Source organism: Myotis brandtii, unplaced genomic scaffold, assembly GCF_000412655.1.
Source record: "Myotis brandtii unplaced genomic scaffold, ASM41265v1 scaffold32, whole genome shotgun sequence".
NCBI classification, from domain to species: domain Eukaryota; kingdom Metazoa; phylum Chordata; class Mammalia; order Chiroptera; family Vespertilionidae; genus Myotis; species Myotis brandtii.
The window spans coordinates 10,687,514-10,706,858 of NW_005362269.1; the positions used below are offsets into that span (position 1 = coordinate 10,687,514).

Genomic DNA, 19,345 nt, shown 5'->3' on the forward strand with positions numbered 1-19,345 from the left:
TTGTGTGTGAACATATGATATGTGTTAATTTCTCTTGAATATAAACCTAGGAGTGAAATTGCTTTGTACAATAATAATTCTGTTTAACTTTTTGAAGAACTGCCAAACTTTTTCAAAGCAGCTGTACCATTTTGTATTCTCACAAGCAATGCATGAGGGTTCCAAGTTCTCTACATGTTTACAAACTCTTGTTGTTATCTGACTTTTTTTTTTATCCTCACCCAAGGATATGTTTTATTGATTTTAGAGAGAGAGGAAGATATACACACATACACCTACACACACACACACACACACACGCGGGAGAGAGAGAGAGAGAGAGAGATAGAGAGAGAGAGAGAGAGAGAGGAGAGAGAAAGTTGTATAAGGAACATTATCAGTTGCCTTCTGTACATGCCCAACTGAGATCCAAACTGCAACCTTTTGGTATACAGCAGCGGTTCTCAACCTGTGGGTCGCGACCCCTTTGGGGGGTCGAACGACCCTTTCACAGGGGTCGCCTAAGACCATCGGAAAACACATATATAATTACATATTGTTTTTGTGATTAATCACTATGCTTTAATTATGTTCAATTTTTAACAATGAAATTGGGGTCACCACAACATGAGGAACTGTATTTAAGGGTCACGGCATTAGGAAGGTTGAGAACCACTGGTATACAGGATGATGCTCCAACCAACTGAGCGACCCAGCTAGAGCATCTGACTTCTTGATTCTAGTCATACTTGTGGGTGTGAAGTGAGTAAATCTGATGGTGGTTTTGATTTGAATTTCCCTAATAACTAATGATATTGAACATCTTTTCATGTGTCTGTTCATCATTTGTATAGCTTTGGAGAAATGTCTGTTTAATCCTTAGCCTATATTGTTATTTATCTTATGATTTTATTGAGCTGTAAGAGTTATTTATATATTCTAGATACAGCTACCTTGTCAGATATATGACTTGCAAATATTTTCATTCAGTGGATTGTGCATTTACTTTCTTAATAGTGTCCTTTGCAGCAAAATGTTTTTCATTTTGATAAAGTTTAATTCATTTTTTTATTTGTTGTTTGTGCTCGGTGTTATGCCTAAAGAAACCTCTACCAAATTCAGAGCTATTTTTGGATTTCAATTCTATTCTTTTGATCTGTAGGTCTATCCTATGCCAGTACTATGCTGTCTTGATTATAGCTGCTTTGTTGCAACTTTTAACATCAGACGGTTTTATTTTTTTTTTTTAAGCTTTTACTTTTTCAAGATTGTTCTGGCTATTCTGAGTCCCTTGATTTTTTATGATCAGTCTGTCAATTTCTACAAAGAAGCTAGTTGGGATTCAATAGAGATTGCATTGAATCTGCAGGTCAATTTGGGAACACTTGCCATGTGAACAATATTAAGCCTTCTGAACATGGTTGTGGGATGTATTTCCACTCATTTAGAGCTTCTACAACTTCTTTCTGCAATTTGTAGTTTTCAGAGTATGAATCTTACATTTTCTTTGTTAAATTTATTCCAACTGGCACTTTATTCTTTTTGATACTATTGTAAGTGAGATTGTTTTCTTAATTTCAGTTTTGGATTATTCATTGCTGGAGTATAATAATGTGATTGATTTTTGTATTGATCTTACAACCTACAATTTCCTGATCTCATTAATTAGTTTTAATTGTAGATTTCTTGGAATTTTCTTGTGCAAGATCAGATCATCTGCAAATAGAAATAGGTTTATTTCTTCTTTTCCAATCTAGATACCTTTTATTTCATTTCCTTGTTTTAATGCATTGGCTACAACTGTCATTATAAGGTTTAATAGAAGTAGAGAGAGCAGACATCTTTGTCTTGTTCTTGATCTTTAGAGGAGAGCATCCAGTCTTTCTAATTAAGTTGATGTCTACTGTGCGTTTTTCATAGATGCCTTTTATCATGTCAAGTGAGTTTTTTTCTATTCCAAATGATTTGAGGTTTTATTATGAAAGGGTGTTGGCTTTTGTCAAATGCTTTTTCTCCAATTTATTGGTGATTATGTGGTTTTTGGTTTTTAATTTTACTTGTTGATATGGTCTATTACATTAATTGATTTTTGCATATTAAACCAATCTTGCATTCCTGGCATAAATCCCAATTGGTCACAGTGTATAATATTTTTATATGCTGTAGCATTTGGTCTGTTAAAATTCTCTTGAAGATTTATATTTATAAAAGATATTATTCTATATTTTTCTTATTTTATATCTTTTTGGTTCTTTAACCAATGAAATCATCTGCACCTGAGCTTTTCTTTGTGGGTATTTTTTATTACTAGTTTAATCTCTTTACTTATCATAGTCTATTCATATCTTAAATTCCCCTTTATAAAGATCATGTTTTAGTTAGGTATGTTTTTATTAAATAAAGAGCCTTTGAAAAAATACCTTCTCAGAACAACAAAAGGCTGGCTCTTCTATGTGGAGCAGGTTGGTATATGTCAATTCTCACTCTTCATGCTCTGATGCTTTTAAATATAAATATGACTTAACTTTTCTGTATTTCTTTGGTATCACATTTTCTTCTTGCATTTCAGTTTACAAATGGTTTTTCAGATTAAAAAATTAACCTCAATTATTATTCCTTTTTATGGATGAAAACCAACACTCAGAAAACATATGTGACTAGCCTTGGACCTAGAGCTAGTGAATCTCATTCATGGGATTTAAAAATAAGTACTTTTATTCCACATCCCATAATTCCTCCCTTCCGCCCATTCTCATAATGAGCAAGTTAATTACTAATTTGAATCTAGCAATCTTTCACTTTACATTTGAATCTATAATACCACATATTTTTAAATGGCAAGAAAGGACCAAAGATACATTGATTTTTCTCCAAGTCTCGCTTACAGCTTCAAACTTTGAAGTTTTATTAAGCTCTGCAATATATTTTTGCTTTTGGCTATGATAGAAGGGCTGTATCTGACCAACCCTCTGTGGAGAACAATCATAAAGAAGCATAGTAAAGCAACCAAAGTATCCAGGATTGGAGGGTTTAAGATGCTGTAGAAAAGGGTGAGGTAAACCTAACATTCTTCTCCACTTTTCCTTAAAAGTGTTCTCTGGTTCATAAGTTTTATGGGCAGAGAATACTGGCTCAAGGCTTTTGGCTGTCCACTGTGGTTGAGTAGATAAAAGATGGCATTCAGGCAGTCAAGACTTGAGAGGTCAAGATTCTGAAGAGTAGGGATCAACAATAATCAAATGGACCTGGCATTCTGTGGTTCTTTCCCAACTGAGGCATTTACTGGTTCATATTCTGGGCAGGGCAGAAGGCTAAAAAGCCAAGCAGGAAGGAATGGAGGCTAGAAATCTAAACAGAGTTTCTATCAGAATCCTTACTTTAGCAATGCAAAAACTGGAGTTCCAGACTTTAAAAATAGTTTATCATTATGTTCAAGAAAATAGAAAAGAATATGGAGAATTAAACATTAGAATCAACAACAAAGAATCAAATGAAAATTCTAGAACTTAAAAATAAGTACCAATTAAAAAACCCAATAGTTTAGTTGCATAATAGCAAAACAAAGCAAAGAACTAGAGGAAGCCTATTAGATGATGTGTATTTAGTCTACGCAGAATGTAGCAATACATTTTTGAGAGAAATTAAAAATGTCAGTAGGAGGACATACCATATTAACAGAAGACTCAGTATCAAGAAGATGTCAGTTCTCACCAAAATAATTTATTGACAATGAAATTTCAGTCAAAATCCCTGCAAGTTACATCTTCTTGTGGAAATTTAAAGGACCAAAATAGCCTAGAAATTAATTATTGAAAGAGAACAAAATTGGAGAAGTTATTCCACCAGATATTGAGACTTCTAAAGCTATACAATTAACTGGTGTGCTCTTGATACAAGGAGAGACAAATAGAGTTCAGAAATAGACCCATATATACAGGATCGATTGAATTATGAAAAAGATGCCATTGCAGTGCATTGAGGGTAAGGGGTAAGGGTGGTCTCTATAATAAAAGTTGCTGGAACAATTGTATATATAAATGAAATGAATGATTTTAATCCCTGTGGACACCATATGCAAAAATAAATTTGGATTGTTAACCCAGTTTGAAAGATAGAACAATAGAGATTTTAGAATATAGCAGAGTTCACTTTGTGAACTTAAGAGAAGTAAAGATTTCTTCAACAAAACATAAAATGCTAAAAATATTAATGAATTAAAGTTTTTAAAAATTATGGACCCAAGAGGGTGGAAAAGGAAACCAGAGGATATAAATTGATTACAACACATGCATCTCACAAGAGATTCACACCTATTGTAAATAAAAAAATGATGAATCAATTGAATAATGGTCACATGATTTCAACAAACACTTCACAAAAGACCAAGAAATATGGGAGCATGCTCAGTTTTATTAGTCACCAGGGAAGTGTCAATTACAATGATAATACAAACCACTACATGGCCATGACATTGCTAAAGTGAAAAAGACTGACATTGTCAGGTTCAGTCAAGGATGTGGAGTGACTGAAACCCTCATACCCTGGTGGAGGATGTGGTTAATTTGGAGAATTGTGAATAATCCACAGCTAGGTCTAATCCTACCAGAAATGCCTACATATGTTCACAAAAGACACATATAAAAGTAATGATAGTAGCACTATTTGTAATCACCCCAAACTAGAAAAGTCCCCAAAGTTCATTGGCATATTCATAAAAAAATATATACAAAAACGGCAATGAACAAATACTCCTACATGCAACAGAATGGGTGAATGGATGAAGCAGAATGTTGTGTGAATGAAGCCAGACACAAAGTAGTAATACAGACTCTACTTACATGTATTTCAGTAAGATGTAAACGAATCTTCCGGGCTAGAATTAGAATAGTGGTTATGTTGAGAAGGAGCAGAAGAGAGACTTCTGGGGAGTGAGCGATTTTTTATTTCTTCATCTGGGAGGTGTTTACATGGGTATGCTCATTTAAAAAAACCCTTAAGCTATACACTTTTGATTTGTGTGCTTTTCTGAATCTTTTAGATATCAATAAGCATTTAATAGTTATAAGGATTTTTTAAAAAGCTCTTGGAGGAAGCTAAAGGAAAAATCTTAATTAAGAATCAAACTGCCTAAATGGTTTAAGGAGTGATGAGATTTCCACTTAACAGGTGTGTTGATTCAGTGGCCTGTCCATTCCATTATCATGTGGCCTTTCCGAGCCTACCTTGGTGACCCTGGCACAGGTGACTTAATCTTCTTAAGATGCAGTTTCTTAAAATACAGATTTTTACTTCCATATTAAAAGCAACTGTGCTGAACAAAAGAGATGGATTAATTGATGCTTTAAAATCCTATAAAAATGCTAAATCCCAGCAAATGAAATTTGCATCTTAAACAATCAATTTTCACAAGCAAATGTATAAGCTCAGGAAGAAACAGGCTGGCAAATTCATCTGGTGTTCTGTATAAATACAATTTTAAACTACCTCCGTTTTTTTCATGCTATGCCATCTGCCGAATGGCTCTTGGAATGGAATTTTAATCTCTAATTGCAAATGCAGGGATTAAAAAGGTTACATTCAAAATGTGCTGAGAGACTGACTAACAATTCAGAACGAGAGAAAAAAAAGTCTCTATCTGCAGGTTTTTCTGGCATAGATGTTTTCTGGAAATGATAACCGGGTCTTTCACAGTCAGAAGTGGAAAAGGAAAATAACCTTCTCTGATTGGGCTGAACTGTGTGAACCTTGTATAAACTCCAGCTGCTTTTGACTGTGGAATCTGAGCAAGAATGGACAACTTCACTCATTCGTTTTCTTAGAAATGAGAGCATTCTTTTAGCTGTCAGTTAAACAATTAACATGAAAATAATATACATACCCCACTCTTTCCTTTGGGGACACCTGGCATAGATTCTGTTAAATGCAAACATAGGGGGAAAAAATCACAATTGGAAATGGTAAATTCTACGTTAAAAACCCAGACAATTTTAATTGACAAACATATACCATGCTCTTAAATTGGGTAAAAATGTCTGAAGAGATTTCAATTTAATTTTTAGTTTTAATATGTTTAACATATAGTAGATGTAGATATAAATTCTCCTCCCTTCTAAGCTTTCTCTCTCACTGTTTCTTCAACCGGCTTTGGTGCCTGTGTACGACAGGATATTAAAATGTGACGCCATGCTTGTACCCTCCTTCGTGCAGTGGCATACATGGGATCTCTTACTTGGACTGTTGTCTGGACACTCGAGTCAAATATCTTTTCTATGATTTGACAAACTGGAGGGCATTATGGAATAAGATTATGTACACTTCTGAACTTTGTGTCATAGAAACTTGAACTTGATTTTATTGTTCTTCAGTTGGTTTAAATGTGTATATTTTATCTATTCAACTCCACATCAAGGATCAACACTTCACATTTTATGTTCCCTATTAAAAGAGAGATTTTAGGGGACTTATTTAAAAAGCCTTTAGAAAAAAATTCAGCAAAAGGACCATTTAAAAGTTATAATGCATACATTTTTTTGTAATATAAAAGATTATTTTTGTAATACATTTTAATTGCCCCACATTTCATTATTTTGTGAATGACACACACATATATAGACATATAGATATACTACATATATATCATGTATATGTTGTGTGTTTATATATTTCTACCTCTATATCTGTATATGCAAATTATCATCCTATAATAAACTTTTATAGTGTATGGGAGTATTCCCTTCCATCCTCCCTAAAGTAATTCAGGAAATCCAATGAAATTAACATTAGATATTGAAAACAGCTCAAATGGGAAAATACTGGAATAAGCTTGGGCTAGAACAGCTGTGGTTAATCAAAAGTGATCTTGGCTCTGAGTATTGGCTTTGGTAAGGAGAAATTAATGGAAGTTCATCAAAGCTGCTTCTTGGTAAAGGGGTAATAGAGAGAAAATAGACCTCCAAAGCATGAACAGGATAAATATTCTTTTAATGTGTTTCCAGCAATTCAGAATAGTGACAGGCAGTGGGAGAGCCATGTCTAAATCTATAAAAATTCACGACTCACACAAGCCTATAATCCATATAAGATACATTGCAACTCAAGATGTTTCTTATTCTGTGATGATTTTATAGTTCTAAGAGAAAGGAATCATGGACTTACTCTTAAATATCTAACATGTGAAGTACAGTGTCTTTTGCAGAGTGCATACAAATTTTATTTATTTATTGTTTTAACCCAAACTGCTATTTAGCATGGGAATGCCCAAGAGAGTCTAATGACATCTGTTGCAAGAAAAACTTCAAAGATAATCTATGGATCAATTTTGGTGGGTAGCGCTAGTCTCTTCCAAGAAAAATCACAAAACTTTACCCAGTGCTAAGACCAAAATAAAAACAAAAATCTCCCCTCCCCTCTCCCTGCCCAAAGCATAATAAAACAAAATAAATGCAATGCTCTTAATGGTAGAATGCTCTGTTTACGATAAGTGTTTGGGTTTAAGAATAAATGGCTCCATCATCTTAGGCTATTATCAAGTCAATATACGACGAATACAAATGTGTTTCCTCATCATCTGGATTGAATCACTCTTGTTAAAGCTTTGACATAACACTCCCATGCCTTGGGTGACATTAAAATGATACACACTGTCAAAGCCAGCTGTCAGCACAGAGAGATGGGCTGTGAAATGGAAGAAATAGTAGAAATGTCCTCAGTGACTACTGAATTCTTTGGGGGAATTTGGCTGGGCTACATCACCTGTAATATTGCCTAAGTGAAAAGACTTTGTACAAGCCATGTGCTCCTGTCTTTCTTCAGTCTGTCAGGGCAAGAGGAGCTAGGATGTGAAGGAAAGGCTTCAAAGTGATCACACATTGGTGGGATGGAGAGGGAAGGCCTTGAACTTGAAGTTGCAGGCAGAGGTGATGGAAAAATATGAGTGGTGGAGGCAGGAGCAATGGAATATTCGAAAGACTATGTTGAAAGGCTATGTCTCAAAGGATGTTTTCCAAGGGCATTTTATTATTATTAACTAGAGGCCCGGTGCACAAAAATTGAATTTAAGGACATGCCCAAAGACAGGACCCAGTGAAAAGAGCTCAGAGGAACCTGCCTAGAGTTTGGTCTTTGTCACTTACCAGTTTGATCCTCCAGTAGAGGGTGAATGGTGAAGAGTGGACAGGCAGACGCTAAAGTCCTGTACCTCTTCTCATCGATGGCAGTCACTTCTCTGCATGACCTGGCATTTTGTCTGCCTAAACCAGTCTGCATGAAAGCATAAAAGGCTTCATGTCTAAATCTATAAAAATTCACGACTCACACAAGCCTATAATCCATATAAGATACATTGCAACTCAAGTTGTTTCTTATTCTGTGATGATTTTATAGTTCTAACAGTAAGGAATCATGGACTTACTCTTAAATATATAACATGTGAAGTACAGTGTCTTTTGCAGAATGCATACAAATTTTATTTATTTATTGTTTTAACTCAAACTACTATTTAGCATGGGAATGCCCAAGAGAGTCTAATGACATCTGTTGCAAGAAAAACTTCAAAGATAATCTATGGATCAATTTTGGTGGGTAGCGCTAGTCTCTTCCAAGAAAAATCACAAAACTTTACCCAGTGCTAAGACCAAAATAAAAACAAAAATCTCCCCTCCCCTCTCCCTGCCCAAAGCATAATAAAACAAAATAAATGCAATGCTCTTAATGGTAGAATGCTCTGTTTACGATAAGTGTTTGGGTTTAAGAATAAATGGCTCCATCATCTTAGGCTATTATCAAGTCAATATACGACGAATACAAATGTGTTTCCTCATCATCTGGATTGAATCACTCTTGTTAAAGCTTTGACATAACACTCCCATGCCTTGGGTGACATTAAAATGATACACACTGTCAAAGCCAGCTGTCAGCACAGAGAGATGGGCTGTGAAATGGAAGAAATAGTAGAAATGTCCTCAGTGACTACTGAATTCTTTGGGGGAATTTGGCTGGGCTACATCACCTGTAATATTGCCTAAGTGAAAAGACTTTGTACAAGCCATGTGCTCCTGTCTTCAGTCTGTCAGGGCAAGAGGAGCTAGGATATGAAGGAAAGGCTTCAAAGTGATGACACATTGGTGGGATGGAGAGGGAAGGCCTTGAACTTGGATTTACTGATTTCTGAATTTTTTTCTTTTTTAAGACTATATTTTACTGACTTCAGAGAGGAATGGAGAGGGAGAGAGAGATGGAAACATCAATGATAGAGAGTCATTGATTGGCTGCCTCCTGCATGCCCCGTCCTGGGGATCAAGCCCACAACCTGGGCATGTGCCCTTGACCAGAATCGAACCCGGGACCCTTCAGCCCACAGGCCGATGCTCCATCCACTGAGCCAAACCAGCTCAGCTGCCTGGCTGCCGGCCGCCATCTTGGCTGTCAGTTAATTTGCATATCTCCCTGATTAGCCAATGGGAAGGGTAGCGGTCGTACGCCAATTACCATGTTTCTCTTTTATTAGTGTAGATGGGTGACTGAAATATGTAAAGGAGACTGTGAAACTGGCACAAGGGTTAAGATTAAGATTTGGGGAGAAGAGTCATTAATGCAGTTTCCCAAATCAGCGATATCAGTGTGAACTTCCAGCTACAGTTACTTGTTCTTTGTGTAGGAATGGGATGTCCATCTTCTTCACAGTCTTATTATATTTCCTTCCCAAACTTAAGCACGTTTGCCCAGATGTGTTCTCTCTCTCTTTCTCCACCCCCTCCCTGACCTCCTCTCTCCCTCTCTCTAGGCATTTGGAGTCTTTATAACTTTAATTGATATGGGGTGATGATAATGGAGAAATGGATTTACTGATTTCTGAATTTTTTTCTTTTTTAAGACTATATTTTACTGACTTCAGAGAGGAATGGAGAGGGAGAGAGAGATGGAAACATCAATGATAGAGAGTCATTGATTGGCTGCCTCCTGCATGCCCCGTCCTGGGGATCAAGCCCACAACCTGGGCATGTGCCCTTGACCAGAATCGAACCCGGGACCCTTCAGCCCACAGGCCGATGCTCCATCCACTGAGCCAAACCAGCCAGGGCTTGATTTCTGAATTTTTAATTGTTGCTGATGTTTCTGTGATACATGTTTCTAATAAGAGCCAGAATTTCTTCCTAAGCCTCACTGGAAAATCCCCAGAAAGCTTGGAGTGTTCACTTTAGTGTCCGTAGCTTGGCATTTGGTCCTATAGTTTTCTCCATCATAGTTTCCTTCACTGTCAGAATGGCTGTTAAATGCCTCCCAGCTGTCACTAGGAATCAGGAGAAATGTGTCTGAACTTAATCTGATTTTTCTGGTATCCTTGTTGATGAAAAACAAAGGTTTGGGATGAATGTCCTAATCTTTGGTTGTGCAAATATATGCATTTCTATATTTCCCTAAAGCGAACTTCACAACAGAAAGTAGATCTCTTCTCTGGTACTTCAACAGTGCCCCTCCAAATAAATTTGAGAGCTATTATTTTAAAAAGAGCATTTGGAGAAGCAAGCCTAGTTTGCAAATGAAGCATATACCTAAAACATGACGTAAGATTGCTAAAATACATTTGTTGGTAGATGGGGATGAGGAGAACTGACTCAGAGCGTATTCACAGAAGGAAATGACTTCTTTCTGGTATATGGAAAACAGTATTTTAAAATCCTCCAACCTCTTTCATTCATTAAAAGTTTATCAAATGCTTCTCACAGTGTCAGGCACTCGGCTAGACATTGGGGAAGAGAAAGTTGAATGTGATGCTATCTTTGCCCTCAGGTCACTCATGGATTTGCTGGCTGTTTGATGTTTTGTTTTTTTGTTCTGAAAAAATATGTGAAGGGTATCAGCAAAATAGAAGCAAGAGTGCAATTGAAAAAGGAGGAAAAAAATCCTCTAGATTGAAAGTTTTTTGTTTGTCTGTTTTTATTGCTTCGGCTGCTATATAGGCATCTGGGAATGAAACATGAACATTCAATCACAGAGTGATTGGTGGGGTTACCAACTACCATGGTTATCAGCAAAGGGCTTCCTGGGCTGCGGGATTTTCAGTGCTAAAACTGAGAAAGTCTTGGGCAAACCTTGGTGTTATGCCAAGGTTTTCAGAGACAGGGACATCTTGAACTGCTTGTCTGTAAATATCTTCTTTTTAAAGGGAGCATTGTTTTCACTTTTATATATTAATTTATTTTATTTATTTATTTATTTATTTTAGAGAGAGAGAGGAAGTGGGGGAGAGAGAAACATCGGTTTGTTGTTCCACCCATTTATTCATTCATTGGCTAATTCTTGTAATGCGCCATGACTAGGGATCAAACCTGCAACCTTGGCACATCAGTACAATACTCCAACCACCTGAGCTACCTGGCCAGGGCTAAAAAGAATATTTTAAAAGAAGTTGATGTGTATGAATTTTCCTTGTCAGAATGTCTACAAGACTGGGAGTGTATATAGAGTATCACATTTATTTTCAATAACGTAGCTCATTGTAAGTCTAGTGATCAGTGGTGAGTCCTATATGCAATCCTGGGTGGGAAAGAAATTGAAGTAGAGTAAGAAGCAAGGCATAGAAGAAAGAACCTTCCAAAGATTACAATCTCTTTCAGAGTTTTCCAAGTTGGTTCTGGTCATAATCATTTATAAATATATTTCCTGGGCCCACTCCTGAGTTAATCAATCAGGTTTTTTTTCCCCTTAGTTTTCGCAAGCAATACCCACTACCCTTGAGGGGTGTCTACTCTATCTTTTCTATTTTGATTTGTTTAAATCATGCAATTCAATTCAAGGTCTATAGTTCTGATCTTCTCTGTTCTTAGGGCACTTGAATGATACTAGATTTGGGAGAAAGATAAGCTTAAAAGACTCAAAATATTAAATTGTAACTGTGGGAGATATATTACATTAATCACATTTAAAAAATATATACCTATATATTTTATTGATTTCAAAGAGGAAGGGAGAGGGAGAGAGAGATAGAAACATTAGTAATGAGAGAGAATCATTGATTGGCTGCCTCCTGCACACCCCACACTGGGGATAGAGCCTGCAACTCAGGCATGTTCCCTGGCTGGGAACTGAACTGTGACCTCCAGGTTTATAGGTGACCTCCAGGTTCATAGGTTGACACAACCACTGAGCCTCGCCAGCCGAGCTTAATCACTTCTTTTTTTGTCTTGCTTTTAATTTAAATGTTTTTAGGAATTATTCTCCTTTCTTGTTTGTTCTTTAGGACATTTCATTTTAGAGAACTGTTTACTGCCCCCTCAGCTCAGTCCTGTATAATATTGATACGAAGCCCTTTAATTTTCAGTAAACATGAATTCTTTTATCATTGTTGTGGTTGTTTTATCTTTTGGTCTTGACTTGAGGTTACATTTGCCTCTTACATATTTGTAGAAATATGTACTCTGAACTCTATTTTCACAGCAACACTTAGAGTTGTCTAACCATCTAAATATTCAAATTAAAGAAAACGTAAATTTTATGTCTGGATCAAGGTATGACAATGCAAATAAGAAATTTACGCACTAATTACATTTGGCACAGAGATAGAATATTACTGCATTACCCATCGGAAAGCACCAATAAATACTGGTCCCCTTAAAATAAATGAAATAGTTGTAATGTTGATAAAGTAATTGAACAAGGAGGTAATTAGATAGTGGTGGTTCTCATGCCTTGGTAGCCTATGTAAGCAAACCAAAACCTAAGCCAGAGTCAATGTACTCAAATCGGAGAAAATGAAAGTTAAGAATGACTAATCACAAGTAGCCAACTAGGCTTTCTCAAATAAGGCAACTGCTTAAGCTATGACCAATCAACTAATTTCCTTACTTTGCTTCCACATCCTTATAAATACTCCTCCCTCAGCTCCTGTCAGTAGAATGTTCCTCAAACACCTTTGGTTTGGTGTTGCCCGATTAGAATCCACGTGTGCTCAAATAAACGCTTGACAGTATCAATGTGCCTCAGTTAACCCTTTAACAATGATTCCAGCCATAGAACTTAATGCAAAAAAAAAGAAATTTTGTTTTTCCATGATTGAACATGCTTTTTATCTTAAGTGCCTGTAGAAAATGTAATCTCACATTTTGTAGCACACCCCCATTTTAATAGTCTAAAAATATCCTGCCCACTGAACTGATTTTGTCATAGATATGATACAGATATTGCTGTTTTATACAGCTCAGGTGATTTTAGAAATATCTTAATATTTAATGAGGTAATACTTTAAAATCCTGATACTGATGATTAATGAATTTATCTTTCTACTAGAGGCCCGGTGCACAAATTCATGCACCAATGGGATCCCTCAGCCTGTTTTATACAGCTCAGGTGTTTTTAGAAATATCTTAATCTTTAATGAGGTAATACTTTAAAATCCTTATACTAGAGGCCCGGTGCATGAATTCATGCACCAGTGGGGTCCCTCGGTCTGGCCTGCGGGATCGGGCTGAAATCGGCTCTCTGACATCCTCCGAGGAGTCAGATTGCGAGAGGGCACAGGCCAGGCCGAGGGACCCCACTGGTGCATGATCAGGGCCGGGAAGGGATGTGGGAGGTTGGCCAGCCGGATAGGGACCGCGGGAGGGCTCCAGGGTGTGTCCAGCCCGTCTTGCTCAGTCCTGATCAACTGGACCCCAGCAGCAAGCTAACCTTCCAGTTGGAGTGTTTGCTCCCTGGTGGTCAGTGCACGTCATAGCGAGTGGTTGAGTGTCGTTAGCATATCATTAGCATATTACATTTTGATTGGTTGAATGGATGACCAGATGACTGGACACTTAGCATATTAGGCTTTTATTATATAGGATGGTTTAAGCTGGTGATTTCCATAGTGTGGTCCCCAGACTAGCAGCATCACCATCAACTGGGAGATTATCAGAAATGCAGGTTTTTTTGCTCCATCCTAGACCTACTGAATCAGAAATCTGGATGGAGCTAAAGTTTGAGTATGTAGTTCTGGCTTAGGCATCCTGTGCTATGGTTGTATGAGGGTCTCAGCCACTTATTACCAGTGTTTCATTTCATGAGAGACCCAGCATGAAAGAGCTGGAGAAATGACCAGAAACATGTTGTCATCCATAAGAATAATGTGATAATTCTCCTCTTATCTTGAATGCTATGAATATATTCTGAAAAATTTATCATTGGCATAGGCCTAGTGGACTCATCTAAGAGAAATGTATTTATTATAAATGTACCTGCTACTCATTAACTTTGAATGATAGATCTAAGAAAGTTTTAACTTTTATCCAAACCATTGCAACTTACACATTTTTTTTTCCCAATGAGACTTTTGGGGTTCAACTTACTTTAAGGCACCAAAGAAGATAAATTGTTGTTTTAAAAATATGCTAGTGAAGTTTCCTTTTAGACAGTGATAAGGTCTGATACCATCGGCATGCAGTGAACAAATCCAGATAAGTGGTTTACTGTTTCCAAAAAGGTGAGGGTAGAGGGAATATGGCCTGTGGGAAACTGACCTTGAATTCTATCTCTTATTTTCAAAGGGATTTCTGTTTTCCATTCCATTTGACAACTGTGAGCTGCACCTCAGTGAACTCTTTAAAAAGAATATCAATAAAGATGCTTTGCTTTGCATTTGTAAGCCATACAGAATCTCTTCTTCTGTTATATCTCACCTCTCCAGTCTTCTAACTATGCTTGGCATCAGCAACAAAGCTAGGGCAGCTGATAGAAATCGAAGAAGTAATTAAATGGAAAAGTTTCTTTTCCCCTCTCATCCTTTCTGGATAAGATATTTTAGACAAAGTGAAAATAATCTCTTGGGTCTTGGAAATTCTATGCTCCAAATCCTCAACTGATACTCAGAAACTTGCAGATACATGACATTTCTTGAAAGCATAGTCAGAGTAAACTTATGGTTCCCTGCCCACCCCCCTTTGGAAATAGAGAGATAGATGATAAATTACCATATATACTTAAAAATGAAATATAAAGATATACAAGATTTCATATGCTAGCTTATTGAAGTGCTTAACAATGGTATACCAGTAAGAGTAGCTATCCACACAAAATAATGCACACACAGATATATTTTTCCACATAATTTTAGGTCAATGAAGAAATCTCTTCAAAATTTGGATTAAGAATATTTGCTCTAAGCAAACCTGTGAAGTTAGAGTGACCGCCCATTTATGAGTGATCACACTCAAGCTCAGAGAAGTTCAGCAAGTTGACCCAAGCTTATAGACTGCACCTGGTGGGTGTCAAGACTCATATTCAGGTTTCCTGAACTCCACATGTCATGTGCTTCCCACTCCATTGCTGTGTACTAGAATTCTGGTTATTTAGAGAAGATTTTCCCCAAGAACTTAAGCTACCTTTTACCTTTATCTTCTTTCTCCTTGGCCAACACGATACCTCATTTATGAAAGTTATTTTGAGAGTCTTGGAGGAGTTCACAGTGTACTGTGAACTGAAACTTTAAAACACATCTGGAAATTGTACCCGACATTTGTTAGGAGCTCAGTAAATATTTGTAAAATGCACAAAGTTGGTTGGTGTATAGAGGATGCAATGTGATTTCTACTTTTATCTCTATGGGGGTGGGATGACAACAGAAGCAATACTTGACATCTCAGCATATCTTCCTCTTTTCTTCATATGGCCCCCTGGGCCTGAGAACTGAAGGACTTTTACTGAGCTCTAAATATTTTGTTAATTCAAAACCATGCTTCTGTGAGAGTTAGGTCTGCAGAGCCATTGGGATTCAGCCTGCCAGCATTTAGATATTGTGGAAAGTGAATGTTGAATATTTATTTAACACTAATGATCCCTGCTCAGGGACTTCTTCATTAGATGTAGTTTCTGTTGTACTCCATTGTACTCCATGTCAGTGATTTTTAAATGTAAGAAGACTTTCAATTTAGATTATTGTTCCTCACACTTTTTATCAAAATATCTTTAGTCTTTGTATATGCATAGCACCTACTGTATGGTTGTAATTTCCTATAGACTACATGTCCTGTCATATTACTTTTGATTTTATCAACTCTGTAATTTGTGTTATACAAACAATTGTATACATTTAGAACAAGTTTATATTTATTATTTTGCATTCAAAATAATAATAGTGAAAATGAACTTCATAGCAGTTCAACACTTATGAATTATTAACTATTATAATACCCAAGTACATACCTTAGGAGAAAATGTGTGTGTGTGTGTGTGTGTTTAAAACCAATGGTAGTACCTTAGCCGGTTTGGCTCAGTGGATAGAGGGTTGGCCTGTGGATCAAAGAGTCTCAGGTTCCATTCTGGTCAAGGGGCACGTACCTCTGTTGCAGGCTCCTCCCTGGCCTGAGCCCTGGTCAGGGCTCATGCAGGAGGCAACCAATCTATGTGTTTCTCTCACATCGATGTTCCTCTCTGTCTTTCCCTCTCTCTTCCACTCTCTCTAAAAAAATAAAAATAAATTTAAAAAATCAATGGAAAAGTATCCTCAGGTGAGAATTAACAAAAACAAACAAACAAGAAACAATGGTACCAATAAATCACAAATCACATTCAAAATTTATTTTCTAGTCTTAGTCATCACCTAGAGTGAAAGGAGCATTTTCACAAAACCAGAGCCTTTATTCTCTCTCTCTCTCTTTGATTCCTGCTATTTATTTTTCACTTATAGTTATAAACTTTAAAAAATATATAGTGTTATTGATGAGAGAGAGAGAGAGATAAAAGCATCAATGATGAGAGAGAATCATCGATCGGCTGCTTCTGCATACCCTACACAGGAGACCGAGCCTGAAATCCGGACATGTGCCCTGACTGGGAATTGAACTGTGACCTCCTGGCTCATAGGTCAACACTCAACCATTGAGCAATACTGGCCAGGCCAAGAAACCCGCTTTAAATATAAAGACACATCTATATATATAGAAAGCTAATATGCTAAGTGTCCGACCGTCCGACCAGTTGCTATGATGCACACTGACTACCAGGGGGCAGACACTCAATGCAGGAGCTGCCGTGATGCACACAGAGAAATGGCACTGCAAACCTGGCGCCTACAAAGCAACACTCGGCTTCCCCCAAGTGGGAAACAGGCCCTGCCAGCATCCTGGAGTGACTGCCCACCAAATCACAGACAATGCTGCCGAGACCTCAGGGTACAAAATGCGGCCCACAGCCCAGCCCAGCCCAGCCCAGAAATGGTTGCTGTGGGCACCGGGTAATGACATCACATAGCAACGACCGGCTTCCTCTCCCTAGTGACGATTAGCCCCCTTGCAGTTTCTTCAGCCCAAGAACATGACTTGCTTTATAGCCAGCTGCAAACATTTCACACTTCAACCAAATGTCTGTGAAGTGTTTTCCCATGCTTCATCTCATTTGATCCTCACAGAAGTCCTGGAGTAGGTAAATAGGAGACTCGGTGGAATCCTATTTTCATTAGCCGGAAAATGGAGATTTAGAAAGTTTATAAACTTGACCTGACTGAAAAGAAGTAAGAAATGGTCGACCTTGAAAATAACTTTAGGTTTTCTCACTGCATAGAATATAGTCAAACACTGCTGCAGTTAAATATTTTACCTTTTGTTCTCGCTGGGTGATCTATAATAATAATCAGTTTCATGTTGATACTTACTGCTGTGTTGCTGACAATTACCTGAAAGAGAAGTTGGGGTGTTTCACTGGGCAGGAAAAGTTTAGCTACATCAGAAAGCAGGTCTAATTAAGCAAGTTTATCTATACATATAAAAGGCTAAGTTGACTCGCACATGTGCGATACATATAAAGCTCTCGCTGGCGCCAGTCACACGCATGTGTTTCAATCTGTCATTGTCAATTGTGAATTTGGTTGACACTTCTATTATAGAGATGGGGCGAATAGTGATATTAAAATATTTCTTCTAATTAATTTTCTTTCAATGTGCATGAATTTGTGCACCGGGCCTCTAGTATAGAATAAAAGTAAATGGATGGAGAAAGATACACCATGCTAGCTCTATTTAAAAGTAAAAGGGAGTAGCTATATTAATTTAGACACCCTCCAACTTCAGAGCAAGGAAAGTTGTCAGGGATAAAGAGAGGCATGACATAATGATATAGGGGTTAATTCTCCAAGAAGACATAATTCTTAACGTGTGTGCACCTAATAACAAAGTGTCAAAATAAATTATGTAAAAACTGATAGAATTATAAGGAGAAACAGATGAAACCACTCTGATATCTCTATAGCAGAAATGGACAGGGCCAGCAGGCATAAAATCAGTAAGGACATTGTTGAACTCAATAGCACCATCAATCAACTGGATATAATTGACATCCACATTTTTCTGAAGCTCATATGGCACATTCACCAAGAAAGGCCATATTCTGGGTCATAAACCATACCTTCACAAATTTAAAAGTGTAGAAAAGATATGTCTCCTCACAGACCACAATGGAATTAGGCAAAGGAATTAGGTAGAAATAAATAGCAGAAAGATGGCTGGAAAATCCCAAAGTACGTGGAGATGAAACCAAACACTTCTAAATCACACATAAGTAAAAAAAAGAATTCTGAAGTGAAAATAAAAAAAATATTTTGAACAGAATGAAAATGCAACTTATTAAAATTTGTGGGATGCAGTGAAAGCAATGTTTGGGGGGAAATTTAGAGCATTGAATACATATATTGATTTAAAATCAATAATCTAAGCTTCCTTTTTTGGAAACTAGAAAAAGAAGAGCAAATAAAATCTGAAGAAAACAGAAGAAAAGAAACAATAAAAAATAGAACAAAAATAAATGACATTGAAAGGAGGCAGTAATTGAGAAAATGAACAAAACTAAAATTTTTGTTTTTTTAAAAAGATCAATAAAATGTATAAGCCTCTAGCCAGGTTAAGAAAAAAAAAGATGGCACAAATGACTAATGGTAAAAATGAAAGGTGGGACATTACTACAGATCTTATGTTCATTGAACTGATAGTAAAGGAATACAATGAACTATTCTATGCCTACAAATCTGATAATGTAGATGAAGTAGACCAATTTCTTGAATGACACAATCTGCCAAAACTCACACAAGAAATAAACAATGTGAATAGTCCTATATGTATTAAAGAAATTAAATCAATAGTGAATAATCGTCCAAAATAGAAAAAACCAGGCTCAGATTGGTTCATTGCTACCAATATTTAAGGTAGAAATTATACCAATTTTTTTACAATTTCTTTCAAAGATAAAAGCAGAGGCCATACTTTCGAACTCATTTCATGAGGCCAGCATTACTCTTTTACTAAAACCAAATTAGGACATTACAAAACACAGAAACTACAGACCAGTAGCTCTCATGCACATAGATAAAAGAATCCTTAGCAAAATCATTAGTAAATTGAAGAACATG

The 19,345-nt window shown here is 36.8% G+C and overlaps 1 pseudogene; it reads right to left on the bottom strand.

Moving 5' to 3' along the window:
• LOC106726805 overlaps positions 1 to 19,345 on the bottom strand; it is a 54,818-nt pseudogene that overhangs the window by 25,141 nt on the left and 10,332 nt on the right.